This window comes from Pongo abelii, chromosome X (assembly GCF_028885655.2).
Source record: "Pongo abelii isolate AG06213 chromosome X, NHGRI_mPonAbe1-v2.0_pri, whole genome shotgun sequence".
NCBI lineage: Eukaryota > Metazoa > Chordata > Mammalia > Primates > Hominidae > Pongo > Pongo abelii.
The window spans coordinates 57,906,901-57,921,289 of NC_072008.2; the positions used below are offsets into that span (position 1 = coordinate 57,906,901).

At 43.3% G+C, this 14,389-nt stretch overlaps 1 pseudogene; it reads left to right on the plus strand.

Moving 5' to 3' along the window:
- Positions 1 to 2,280: 2,280 nt before the first annotated feature.
- Positions 2,281 to 3,288, plus strand: LOC100448895 (protein L-Myc-like; annotated as a pseudogene).
- The last annotated feature ends 11,101 nt before the right edge of the window (positions 3,289 to 14,389 follow it).

A 14,389-nucleotide genomic window follows, 5' to 3' on the forward strand; every position in this document is an offset into this window, starting at 1 on the left:
GAACCAACCCAAATGTCCAACAATGATAGACTGGATTAAGAAAATGTGGCACATATACACCATGGAATACTATGCAGCCTTGAAAATGATGAGTTCATGTCCTTTGTAGGACATGGATGAAATTGGAAATCATCATTCTCAGTAAACTATCGCAAGAACAGAAAACCAAACACCGCATATTCTCACTCATAGGTGGGAATTGAACAATGAGAACACATGGACACAGGAAGGGGAACATCACACTTCGGGGACTGTTGTGGGGTGGGGGGAGGGGAGAGGGATAGCATTGGGAGATATACCTAATGCTAGATGACGAGTTGGTGGGTGCAGCGCACCAGCATGGCACATGTATACATATGTAACTTACCTGCACGTTGCACACATGTACCATAGGGTCTAAAGTATAATAATAATAATAAAAGAAAAACAATTAAATGGGCATTTAAATAATAGACAAAGCCTTCAAAAATACAGTATTATGTAAAGTTACCAAACCTAAAACTTATTGATATTTCTGAGTGAGAAGAAGGCAAAGTAAGCAACTTTGAAAACATACTTGATAGTTTAATTCAGAAAATGTTCTCCAGTCTTGCTAGAGTTGACATGTAGAAGCAGGAAATACTGAAAACTCCTCTGAGACTATACAAGATGACCATCACCAAGGCATATAGTCATCAGACAATCCAAGGTTACCATAAAAGAAAAATCTTAAAGGCAGCTAGAGAATAGAACCCAATTACCTATGGAATTCCATCAGTCTAACAGTGATCTTCTAAGAAGGAACTTTGCAAGCCAGAACAGATTGATGACCCATTTTTAGAATTCTTAAAGAAAAGAATTTTAATTTGTCGCAAGATGGCCAACTAGACACAACCAGAAGAACCATCTGCCACCAAGGGAGCAGGACATCAGGAAGACTGGTGAACTCCTAGCAGATCTTCAGAGGGACAACATTGAGAATGGATGGAGGGAAGACACAAATGCTGGGCTGAAGTGAGAGGAAGCTGGGAATCCTACTCCAGACTGCTGTGCACCATAGAACAGGACGCATTCCTGGCCCCCAATAACTCCTGGGGAAAGTAAGTTGAACAGGCAAGGAGCAAAGCACTCTTGCCACGGGACACTGTAATTCCAGCAGGAGGAGACTCCACAGCCACCGTGGACACTGCAGTTGTCAGGAGAGCTGTTTAGAGAAGTGGTAGTAGTGTAACTCCAGCCAGTGCAGAGACCAAAGGATTTTGTGTGGGAACATCTCTAGTGGAGCAGAGGCAGGGACACTGAACCCCCTAGGCTTGACTTATTCCCAGAGGAGACTTTAGCCCTAAGGGAACTGAACAGTGCCAGGCGGTCTTGCCCAGAAGTTGGGGCCAGTCCAACCTGAGCACCCCTCAGTCTGCCATCCTCTCCTGGGGCCCCAGACTGTCCAGTCCTGCTTGCAGTACAGCCTTGAGTGCCCAGGGCAGATACCTCCTATGGGTCCACATCATAGATCCTGCACTGGTGAACCATGCCTGACCAGCAGAGAACTCCAGTAGAGTGGCCCTTGCAGAAATGCATAAGCCCGCATGTGCCCTGGCCCCAATGCAGCCTCCTCCATGCCACTTTGTCTGCATGCATTTGCCCATGACCCCATGCCACATTGCTTGTCCCAGGCTTGCGTGAGCCAGTGGACCTTGCCTCCCCTTCCCCACAAGCACGCGGTGTGCATTAACCCTATCATGCCACTGTTGCATGCACAAGTGAGAAAGCATGTGTCAGCTTTTACCAGGAGTCACAGATCTGGCCGGCAGCAGGAGATTCTGCATTAGATATATAAAGTCAGGCCCAATCATCCCCTTGATTTCAGTTAGTCTCATCAGAGACTGAGCCTTTGCCATGAATCTATATATGAGGAATCCAGGCAGTTCAATCAGCAGTCCAGATTTGTTTCCACATTTTGTTGACCCAAAGAAGAGTCTTTAATCTGCCAGACTAGTTTTCCAAGTGGCATACCAAAAGGCTGGACATTGGCAGTGTCCCAAGAATTGGGTTCTGACCATTGAGCAGAGCAAGCACTCTTTTTATCTCTGCATGGGTAGTTCAGAGGCTGAACAGCCACAGCAGCCAGAGAACATCATCAGTTTTCAGCTAAGACAATCCTTCACTAAACCAAGCCGAGATATGTAGGGAAATCTCTGTAAACAGAGGGTCCGTTTGAGCTAGTGGTTTGTTTCAAGCAGGAGAGTTAAAGGTTAAGTTTCCCCCTGAGAGATAGTTGCCACTCTTACATATAAAGTAGAGATGCAGAAGAAATTCGAGTTGGTGCCACCCCGTGTCCCTCCCACCCCATATCACTGTCCAGGGGCTCTGGTCCCGGACCCTGGGATTGGTCCCCCGGAGCCGTGACTCCGAGGGTGTGCTGGGGACGAAGTGGAATCTCAGGGCCACTCAAAAGCCTGGGGCAGCAACCATGCGTCCATTATCTGTCGTGACTGCGTGTGGAGCGGCTACTCGGCCTGGGAACAGCTGGAGAGAGCGATGAGCGACTGGCTAGCCGCTGGCGCGCCCCGGGGGGAACCTGCCCAACGTGCCCGCCTCCCCCAGACTGCAGTCCCAGCCTCGAAGCCGGCAACCCAACGCCTGCTGCCCTCTGGAGTCTGGGCAAGTCCAAGACCCAGGCCTGCTCCAGGTCTGAGAGCCCAAACGACTCAGAGGGTGAAGAAATCGACCTTGTGACAGTAGAGAAGAGACAGAATGGGTATACAGAAGTCCATCACCATCATGGTGCGAGCCGACCATCTGAACTCCTGCACATGAAACACTTCCACACCTCCATCCACCAGCAACAACACAACTGTGCTGTACGTATTTCCCCAGAAAGCTGCTCCCAAGAAGAGGCTCCAGAGAGGGGTCTCCAAGAAGAGGCTCTGGAGGGAGATGCTCCAGGGGAAACGGAAGATGAGGAGGATGAAGGGATTGTGAGCCCCTCACATGTAGACAGTGAGGCTGCCGAGTCCCGCCAGTTCTGATGCTGAGGATGTGACCAAGAGGAAGAACCACAACTCCCTGGAGTGCAGGAGGTGGAATCACCTGCGAGTTCTCAGTTCTTGGCCCTGAGGGACCAGGTACCCACCTAGGCAAGCTGCTGTAAGGTCCCCACAGTAGTGATCTTAAGCAAGGCCTCGGGATACTTGCAAGCTTTGGCAGGAACCGAGAAAAAGATGGCTATGGAGAAAAGGCAGCTCCGACGCCGGCAACAGCAATTGCAGAAAAGAATTGCGTACCTCAGTGGCTACTAACCGACCCAAAAGCCTGGCTGTTCTATCTTACAAAGACACAAGTTTATTTTTTTACTTCCCTCTCCCCTTTAGTAATTTTCACATTTTGGTTATGAGGGGACAGTCTGGACAGTAGCTCCCAGAATGCATTGCAGCTGGTACACAAGCAATAAAGTCTTGCATTCATGGAAATCTTGAAACCCAGCTCTTGCTCTTCCCTGACTCATGGGAGTGCTGTGTCTTCTCTAATGCCTTTGACTTCTCAGCAGGTAGCTGACTGAGGAGCTTTGGGGTCTGTCTAGCTCACTAGCTCTGAAGAAAAGGCTGACAGATGCTATGCAACAGGTGATGTATGCTGTCGGGGGCTCCAGCCTGCATGAAATCTCACACTCCAAGTGACTTTTAGGCTAGGAAAGAATGCTCCCTGGTATGTCTGGGGTGATGCAAGGATAGCTGGGCCTGGACAATGCTCTCCTGTGGCTCTTTTTTCCAGGAGACAGACAAGCTGTCTTGGGTGAAGACAAGCTTGAAGACTTGATCAACATGGACCATTACTCCACTGTCAGACCCTTTACAGTAGCTGAGAAGTTGGAAACTTTTAATGTATATATGGTGATATTAGCTGACACACCTCCTCCCACTCTCAATGCTGAGACCCTTAGAACATTTAAAGAGCTTGCCCTCCAGGTTCATTGTCTCAGAGCTCTCTGGGCCTTCTCCTCTGAGAGAGGGACCTTTCTATTCTCACAAGACACTTTTGTTTCATTTTGCCTCTGTTGTGCAATGGGCTTTACAGCATTCTTTCCCACAGGTCAGAAATATTTCCCCAAGTTACAGGGAAGCAGGGGTCCTAGCCTGGGGCCTGGGGAATGCTTGGAGTCCTGGCTCCTGAACTTGTTCCCTGCCCATGTGTTTTCCAAGGGGCACTTGAGGCCACCGATCTTATAATCTCTTCTCAAGGCAGGTATAAGGCATGTCAGAAGGGAGAACTGTACCGCTTCCTCTTTCCCATGAACCTCTCATCTCAATCTTTGATTGATGAATTTGAAGTTCTACTGGAACCATGCAACCATGTCCACCTTGTGCATCTCCAAGGAACTTGCGGGATCTGCAGCCACCCTTGGGCTCCCACCAGCCTGCCATGAGTCATATTTCTTTTCCAGAACGTTGACTTGCTTCCTGGTAGGTTTTAAAGGAGCCTGCAGAATCTCTGCTTAGCCAACCATGATGGATTTTTACCCCAGCTGGACTCTGCATGTCCAAGTAGAATCCAGGTGCAGCCTCCAATCTGGGAAACACAACCAGCCCAGCAGTTGTTATGTGGGTAGCCTCAGGAACCCCTAATCCTGTCCTGGAAGAAGGACAAGCCCCTCCAGAACTCTGCCCAAAATAGCAGGTGCTTGACGGTTCTGGATTTGGAAAGGGGTGGGGGTGGTAAGTACTGTCTGTGGCTCTGGAAAACCAGCTGTTACTTTCAAATCTATTTTCCATAAAACGGTTTCTTTCTGAGGTTGCTTCTGGGCCTCAGAGAATCCCAGGGAGTGTTTGGAAATAGCCTCTCTATGAGCATGGTGGTTTACAGGAACCAACTGACTTCGGACTTCTGGAATTGTCTATAGAGGGAGGACAGGCCAGGTGTAAGTTACTGATGTCTTACATGAATAGCATGGTTTTATACACTGCTGTTGGGTATTATGTTGGTGCAGACTTTTTTAATACATTGTATTTTTGTATGCATTTTGCAAAGTGGAGTTGACTGTTTTGTACAAGAAAAAAAAGAAACTCTTGGGCACTTCTCATGTTGCAAAGGTCTGATTTACTTTGAAAGGCAAGTTTATCTGAAATTTTGTATTATTGATTGCCCAATTTTAAAATGTTGACTTCTGGGGCATCTTGAAATAAAATATTTCTCAAACATGAAGAAAATAAATAAAATAAAATAATAAAAAATGTCTGTGGTATCAGATGACTGTTCTTGATTTTACCATTTCCATTTGATAGGCCAAGCTTTTTGACCCCTTCCCACCTTGCTAGTCATTGAGTCTGAGCTGACCAACTCAAAGATCAAAATATCGAGCCAGATGGTCACAAGTCCTCCATGAATTAATTGTTCAGTTTTGACAGAACCCAATTGCAAGCCACTAACTGCTTTTCAAAAGGGATGTACCCTGTAGCCATATCAGGGAGGCAACAAGTCCAATTCCCCCAAGGGATGTCTCCGAGTATTGACTGCTTCCCTTTGCCAGCTGCCCCCATCAGCAAAATTATCAGTCACAGAGATTTGTCCTGCATGTAATATCCAAGGAGTTGATTAAGGTTCTGAGCCTCCTTTTCAGTGGCAGGTTGTATGAAGAGACGTCAATTATTTCCTGATTGTCAGAGGGATCAAATGTTGTGAATTTGCCCACTTAGTCCCAAGAGATTACTTGGCAAGCAGGACCCTGTATTCAGGAGCATAAATCAGCCACCCTTGCTGACAGGTATGCAATAACACTGCACTGAGGACCCTTGAGACTGAGACTTCTAACCAGCCAACTGACATGATTATCATTTATATAGTGAAAATATTGAACATTAGAGGATAGAGGCACTAATGCTAAATCCTGAGCCAACCACTGGTGACAAATCTCATTAGAGCTTGTTCCAATAACACTTCCCTCTGCCTCTGTCTCTCCGTGAAGGGGAGGACTTCATCTGAGACCTGTAGAATGAGAAATTATAAGCATATGACCCATCAAATCCTGCCATTTATATGTAGAAGCAACAAGAACAGTTTATTGAACTGCCCCAAAGGTGCCCACACACAAAGTCATATTGCCTTCCAAACCTCACTGTGAACCATGCCCAAACCCCAACAATTGCTTTGGTGGACTTTTTTCCCTTAAAAGAACTCAGACCTAGAGTTCACCACAGGCATTTCAGGCGTTACAGCAAGAGCTGTTAGGGGATTTCCCTATGTCCTGGCCAGAATGTAGGGGTTGCAGGGGAATTTTGGGATTAGGTTGGGGGTGGGGACGGTAAGCGTTTTTTGTAATCCCTCTGGCTCTTTGCCCCAGATTGTGTGCTAAATCCTCTCCTGTGTACCTCCATTTGTGCAGAACTGTAAGAGGTCAGGGATTCTACCATTCTGTCCCTCAATTTCCCCAGGAGCTCCGCTCCACAGCCTTGGTGCTTTCATCTACCCAATATCTAGTACCCCTTCCTCCCACCCCCTGGAAACTCAGGTAAGATAATGTCTTGGGAACTTATATCTAACAGTTCTGTGAACATGTGAGCCCCTCCCTTTCCTGAAGTACCCTACCATGCACATGCCTTTCAGTCTCTCTTGAGAACAGAGAGACTTCAGGCTCACCACTAATTATCTTTCTCCTTATAGCAGCTGAAGTGAGAAAAGGAAGAGAACTAGGAATTAGGAGATCCAGAGAGAGAGAGAGAGAGAGAAGACTCTGTCTATACTAGTAAGCAAAACATGTTTGCATTTAGTTTCCAGTAGCCAGCAGTGTGGTTCAACCAAACTTCGGATGGTTTTGTTTCTCTGAAAAGTCTATATTTTCACTGCTGACACCATTTATTCAGGCTTGGCAAGTCACTGACTCAGCAGCATGACACCATCCGTTCTTCCTCCCACCCAGAGGAGAGTGAACAACAACCAGACCATGATTCAAGCAGCTTGTTTTAATTCTGCATCCTGCCCCTCAGCTTCATTAATAGGTAGGAGAGTGAGGGCCCTTACTCCACTTAGTGCCAATCCACTTGAAAAAGCATTTGCTCTCCAATCCCAAGGAGTCTTTTCATATCCCCTAACTAGGCCAGTGAAATACCCTTATTTTACTTTGCAGAACACTGTTTTTCATACTCATTACCAAAACTGGCAAGAAATGTGAGAGTTTGAGATTGTACCCTACTTGCAAGCTCACAAACTAGCATACCATAATTTCATAGAAATTGGCAGAATATGTGAGAGTCTTGGGTCAGTTTGTTTTGACTCATGTTTGCATTAGTTCCTCTTGCCCCCACCCCAAATCCCTCAGGAGAAATGAGGAGCAGCCATTCAAATGTTGACATACAAATATTCTTCAAACTAGAGTTAGAGACAAAAGCTATTACAATAAATGTAGAAATGACATGGAGAAATATAGCTGGTACAATAAATGTAGAAAGGCCATGGAGAATTATTTCAACAATATCCGACCATTGTTTCTCCACTGTCTTGGCTTCTGATAATTTTTTTTCTGAAATATGACTTTCATTTTTTGTAATAGTGTTAGTATTATTGATAAGTATGGTGCCTATTTATTTATTGAGAGGCAACTAGACTTAACTCAGTCAAGTAGACACATAAAATTAATCACCACAGTAGGCAACTAGTTTAGTAGGGATACCTAGAGATAATCAGGAAATCTATTTGAATTCAGAAGTTGAAAACCATTCTTCACACCGCTAATTCTTATCTCATATGGGAATACATATTTAGTACTATGGCTCACTACTGGTCACAAGATTACTAGTTAAGTACAGAGAGCTAGTTGGAGCCAGAAGGTGGAAACAACAATTCTGACAACTGCGAATTCTTTTTTTTTTTTTTCAGAGTTGAGAAATATGTTTATGGAGGTGGTTCCAAGATGGCCGAATAGGAACAGCTCCAGTCTACAGCTCCCAGTGTGAGCAACACAGAAGACGGGGGATTTCTGCATTTCCAACTGAGGTACTGGGTTCAACTCACTGGGGCTTATCAGACAGTGGGTGCAGGACACTGGGTGCAGTGCACAGAATGTGAGCCGAAGCAGGGTGAGGAATCACCTCACCTGGGAAGCGCAAGGGGTCAGGAAATTCCCTTTCATAGCCAAGTAAAGCTGTGACAGATGGCACCTGGAAAATCGGGTCACTCCCACTTTAATACTGTGCTTTTCCAATGGTCTTAGCAAACAGCACACCAGGAGATTATATCCCACACCTGGCTCGGAGGGTCCCACACCTGTGGAGCCTCACTCATTGCTAGCACAGCAGTCTGAGACACAACTGCAAGGCGGCAGCGAGGCTGGGGGAGCAGCACCCGCCATTGCTGAGGCTTGAGTAGGTAGACAAAGTGGCCAGGAAGCTCGAACTGGGTGGAGCCCACCGCAGCTCAAGGAGGCCTGCCTGTCTCTGCAGACTCCACCTCTGGGGGCAGGACATAGCTGAACAAAAGGCAGCAAAAACCTCTGGAGACTTAAATGTCCCTGAGTGATAGCTTTGAAGAGAATAGTGGTTCTCCCAGTACGGAGTTTGAGATCTAAAAACGAACACACTGCCTCCTCAAGTGGGTCACTGACCCCCAAGTAGCCTATCTGGGAGGGAACCCCCAGTAGGGGCAGACTGACACCTCACACAGCCAGGTACCCCTCTGAGATGAAACCTCCAGAGGAACGATCAGGCAGCAACATTTGCTGTTCAGCAATATTCGCTGTTCTGCAGCCTCCGTGGCTGATACCCAGACAAACAGAGTCTGGAGTGGACCTGCAGCAAACACCAACAAACCTGCAGCCGAGGGTCCTGACTGTTAAAAGGAAAACGAACAAACAGAAAGGACATCCACACCAAAACCCCATCTATACATCACCATCATCAAAGACCAAAGGTAGATAAAACCACAATGATGGGGAAAAAACAGAACAGAAAAACTGAAAATTCTAAAAATCAGAGAACCTCTCCTCCTCCAAAGAAATGAAGCTCCTCACCAGCAATGGAAAAAAGCTGGATGGAGAATGACTTTGATGAGTTGAGAGAAGAAGGCTTCAGACAATCAAACTTCTCCAAGCTAATGGAGGAAGTTCGTGCCCATTGCAAAGAAGCTAAAAACCTTGAAAAAAGATTAGATGAATGGATAACTAAATAACCAATGCAGAGAAGTACTTAAAGGACCTGATGGAGCTGAAAACCATACCATGAGAACTACGTGATGAATGCCCAAGCTTCAGTAGCTGAATCGATCAACTGGAAGAAAGGGTATCAGTGACTGAAGAGCAAATGAATGAAATGAAGCCAGAAGAGAAGTTTAGAGAAACAAAGAATAAAAAGAAATGAACAAAGCCTCCAAGAAATATGGGACTATGTGAAAAGACCAAATCTACATCTGATTGGTGTACCTGAAAGTGATGGGGAGAATGGAACCAAGTTGGAAAACAATCTGCAGGATATTATCCAGGAGAACTTCCCCAACCTAGCAAGGTAGGCCAACATTCAAATTCAGGAAATACAGGGAATGCCACAAATATACTCCTGAAGAAGAGCAACTCCAAGACACATAATTGTCAGATTCATCAAAGTTGAAATGAAGGAAAAAATGTTAAAGGCAACCAGAGAGAAAGGTCGGGTTACCCACAAAAGGAAGCCCATCAGACTAACAGCTGATCTCTTGGCAGAAACTCTACAAGCCAGAAGAGAGTGGGGACCAATATTCAACATTCTTAAAGAAAAGAATTTTCAACCCAGAATTTCATATCCAGCCAAACTAAGCTTCATAAGTTAAGGAGAAATAAAATCCTTTACATACAAGCAAATGCTGAGAGATTTTGTCACCACCAGGCCTGCCCTAAAACAGCTCCTGAAGGAAGCACTAAACATGGAAAGGAACAACTGGTACCAGCCACTGCAAAAACATGCCAAATTGTAAAGATCATCGAGGCTAGGAAGAAACTGCATCAACTAACGAGCAAAATAACCAGCTAACATCATAATGACAGGATCAAATTCACATATAAAAATATTAACCTTAAATGTAAATGGGCTAAATGTTCCAATTAAAAGACACAGACTGGCAAATTGGATAGTCCAGACCCTTCAGTGTGCTGTATTCAGGAGACCCATCTCATGTGCAGAGACACACATAAGCTCAAAATAAAGGGATGGAGGAAGATCTACCAAGCAAATGGAAAACAAAAAATGGCAGGGCTTGCAATCCTAGTCTCTGATAAAACAGACCTTAAACTAACAAAGATCAAAAGAGACAAAGAAGGCCATTACATAATCGTAAAGGGTTCAATTCAACAAGAAGAGCTAACTATCCTAAATATATATGCACCCAATATGGGAGCACCCAGTTTCATAAAGCAAGTCCTTAGAGACCTACAAAGAGACTTAGACTTCCACACAATAACAATGGGAGGCTTTAACACCCCCCTGTCAACATTAGACAGATCAACAAGACAGAAAGTTAACAAGGGCATCCAGGAATTAAATTCAGCTCTGCACCAAGCAGACCTAATAGACATCTACAGAACCCTCCACCCAAAATCAACAGAATATACATTCTTCTCAGCACCACACTGCACCTATTCCAAAATTGATCACATAGTTGGAAGTAAAGCACTCCTCAGCAAATGTAAAAGAACAGAAATTATAACAAACAGTCTTTCAGACCACAGTGCAATCAAACTAGAACTCAGGGTTAAGAAACTCACTCAAAACCGCTCAACTACATGGAAACTGGGCACCCTGCTCCTGAATGACTACTGGGTAGGTACATAAAGAAATGAAGGCAGAAATAAAGATGTTCTTTGAAACCAATGAGACCAAAGACACAACATACCAGAATTTCTGGTACACATTCAAAGCAGTGTATAGAGGGAAATTTGTAGCACTAAATGCCCACAAGAGCAAGCAGGAAAGATCTAAAATTGACACCCTAACATCACAATTAAAAGAACTAGAGAAGCAAGAGCAAACACATTCAAAAGCTAGCAGAAGGCAAGAAATAACTAAAATCAGAGCAGAACTGAAGGAGATAGAGACAGAAAAAACCCTTCAAAAAATCAATGAATCTAGGAGCTGGTTTTCTGAAAAGATCAACAAAATTGATAGACCACTAGCAAGACTAATAAAGAAGAAAAGAGAGAAGAATCAAATACATGCAATAAAAAATGATAAAGGGGATATCACCACTGATCCCACAGAAATACAAGCTACCATCAGAGAATACTATAAACACCTCTATGCAAATAAACCAGAAAATCTAGAAGAAATGGATAAATTCCTCCACACATACACCCACCCAAGATTAAACCAGGAAGAAGTTGAATCTCTGCATAGACCAACAACAGGCTCTAAAATTGAGGCAATAATTAATAGCATACCAACCAAAAAAAGTCCAGGACCAGACAGATTCACAGCCAAATTCTACCAGAGGTACAAGGAGGAACTGGTACCATTCCTTCTGAAACTATTCCAATCAATAGAAAAAGAGGGATTCCTCCCTAACTCATTTTATGAGGCAAGCATCATCCTGATACCAAAGCCTGGCAGAGACACAACAAAAAAAGAGAATTTGAGACCAATATCCCTGATGAACATCGATGCAAAAATCCTCAGTAAAATACTGGCAAACCGAATTCAGCAGTACATCAAAAAGCTTATCCACCATGATCAAGTGGGCTTCATCCCTGGGATGCAAGGCTGGTTCAACATACACAAATCAATAAATGTAATCCAGCATATAAACAGAACCAAAGACACAAACCACATGATTATCTCAATAGACGCAGAAAAAGTCTTTGACAAAATTCAACATCCCTTCATGCTAAAAACTCTCAATAAATTAGGTATTGATGGGACGTATTCAAAATAATCAGAACTATTTATGACAAACCCACAGCCAATATCATACTGAATGGGCGAAAACTGGATGCATTCCCTTTGAAAACTGACACAAGACAGGGATGCCCTCTCTCACCACTCCTATTCAACATAGTGTTGGAAGTTCTGGCCAGGGCAATGAGGCAGGAGAAAGACATAAAGGGTATTCACTTAGGAAAAGAGGAAGTCAAATTGTCCCTGTTTGCAGATGACATGATTGTATAGTTAGAAAACCCCATCATCTCTGCCCAAAATCTCCTTAAGCTGATAAGCAACTTCACCAAAGCCTCAGGATACAAAATCAGTGTGCAAAAATCACAAGCCTTCTTATACACCAATAACAGACAAACAGAGAGCCAAATCATGAGTGAACTCCCATTCACAATTGCTTCAAAGAGAAGAAAATACCCAGGAATCCAACTTACAAGGGATATGAAGGACCTCTTCAAGGAGAACTACAAACCACTGCTCAACGAAATAAAAGAGGACACAAACAAATGGAAGAACATTCCATGCTCATGGATAGGAAGAATCAATATCATGAAAATACTGCCCAAGATAATTTATAGATTCAATGCCATCCCCATCAAGCTACCAATGACTTTCTTCACAGAATTGGAAAAAACTACTTTAAAGTTTATATGGAAACAAAAAAGAGCCCGCATTGCCAGGTCAACCCTAAGCCAAAAGAACAAAGCTGGAGGCATCATGCTACCTGACTTCAAACTATGCTACGAGGCTACTGTAACCAACGCAGCATGGTACTGGTACCAAAACAGAGATACAGACCAATGGAACAGAACAGAGCCCTCAGAAGTAATGTCATACATCTACAACTATCTGATCTTTGACAAACCTGACAAAAATAAGAAATTGGGAAAGGATTCCCTGTTTAACAAATGGTGCTGGGAAAACTGGCTAGCCGTATGTAGAAAGCTGAAAATGGATCCCTTCCTTACACTTTATACAAAAATTAATTCAAGGTGGATTAAACACTTACATGTTAGAACTAAAACCATAAAAACCCTGGAAGAAAACCTAGGCAATACCATTCAGGACATAGGCATGGGCAAGGACTTCATGTCTAAAACACCAAAAGCAATGGCAACAAAAGCCAAAATTAACAAATGGGATCTAATTAAACTCAAGAGCTTCTGCACAGCAAAAGAAACCACCATCAAAGTGAACAGGCAACCTACAGAATGGGAGAAAATTTTTGCAATCTACTCATCTGACAAATGACTAATATCCAGAATCTACAAAGAACTCAAACAAATTTACAAGAAAAAAACAAACAACGCCATCAAAAAGTAGGCAAAGGATATGAACAGACGCTTGTCAAAATAAGACATTTATGGAGCCAGCAGACACATGAAAAAATGCTCATTATCACTGGCCATCAGAAATATACAAATCAAAACCACAATGAGATATCATCTCACCCCAATTAGAATGGCAATCATTAAAAAGTCAGGAAACAACAGGTGCTAGAGAGGATGTGGAGAAATAGGAACAGTTTTACACTGTTGGTGGGACTGGAAACTAGTTCAACCACTGTGGAAGTCAGTGTGGTGATTCCTCAGGGATATAGAACTAGAAATACCATTTGACCCAGCCATCCCATTACTGGGTATATACCCAAAGGGATATAAATCACACTGCTATAAAGTCACATGCACACACATGTTTATTGTGGCACTACTCAAAATAGCAAAGACTTGAAACCAACCCAAATGTCCAACAATGATAGACTGGATTAAGAAAATGTGGCACATATACACCATGGAATACTATGCAGCCATAAAAATGGATGAGTTCGTGTCCTTTGTAGAGAAATGAATGAAGCTGGAAACCATCATTCTCAGCAAACTATCGAAGGACAAAAAAACCAAACAACACATGTTCTCACTCATAGGTGGGAATTGAATGATGAGAACACTTGGACACAGGAAGGGGAACATCACACACCAGGGCCTGTTGTGGCATGGGGGGAGGAGGGAGGGATAGCATTAGGAGATATACCTAATGTAAATGACGAGTTAATGGGTGCAGCACACCAACATGGCACATGTGTAACAAACCTGCACGTTGTGCATGTGTACCCTAGAACTTAAAGTATAGTTAAAAATATATATATATAATAAATAAAACCTTTCTAAATAAACCCTTCTAAATAAACACATCTCTTATATATATATATATAAAAGAATATAAAAGAAATGTGTTTATTTAGAAGGGTTTTTTCTTTATTTGGTATTTAAATTTGGCAATGATATTTGACCTATAAGAATCGTAGTACGATAATCAAATATTGAATAAGTATTGAGAAAGTATTTAGACTATAAGTATATCTCTTTCAATTTATTTTGAATGATTTTACAACTGATAGCACTTACATTCCTATGATTTTACTAATACTTTTTTTATTATACTTAAAATTCTGGGATACATGTGCAGAATGTGTCAGTTTGTTACATAGATATACACGTGCCATGGTGATTTGCTGCACCCATCAACCCATC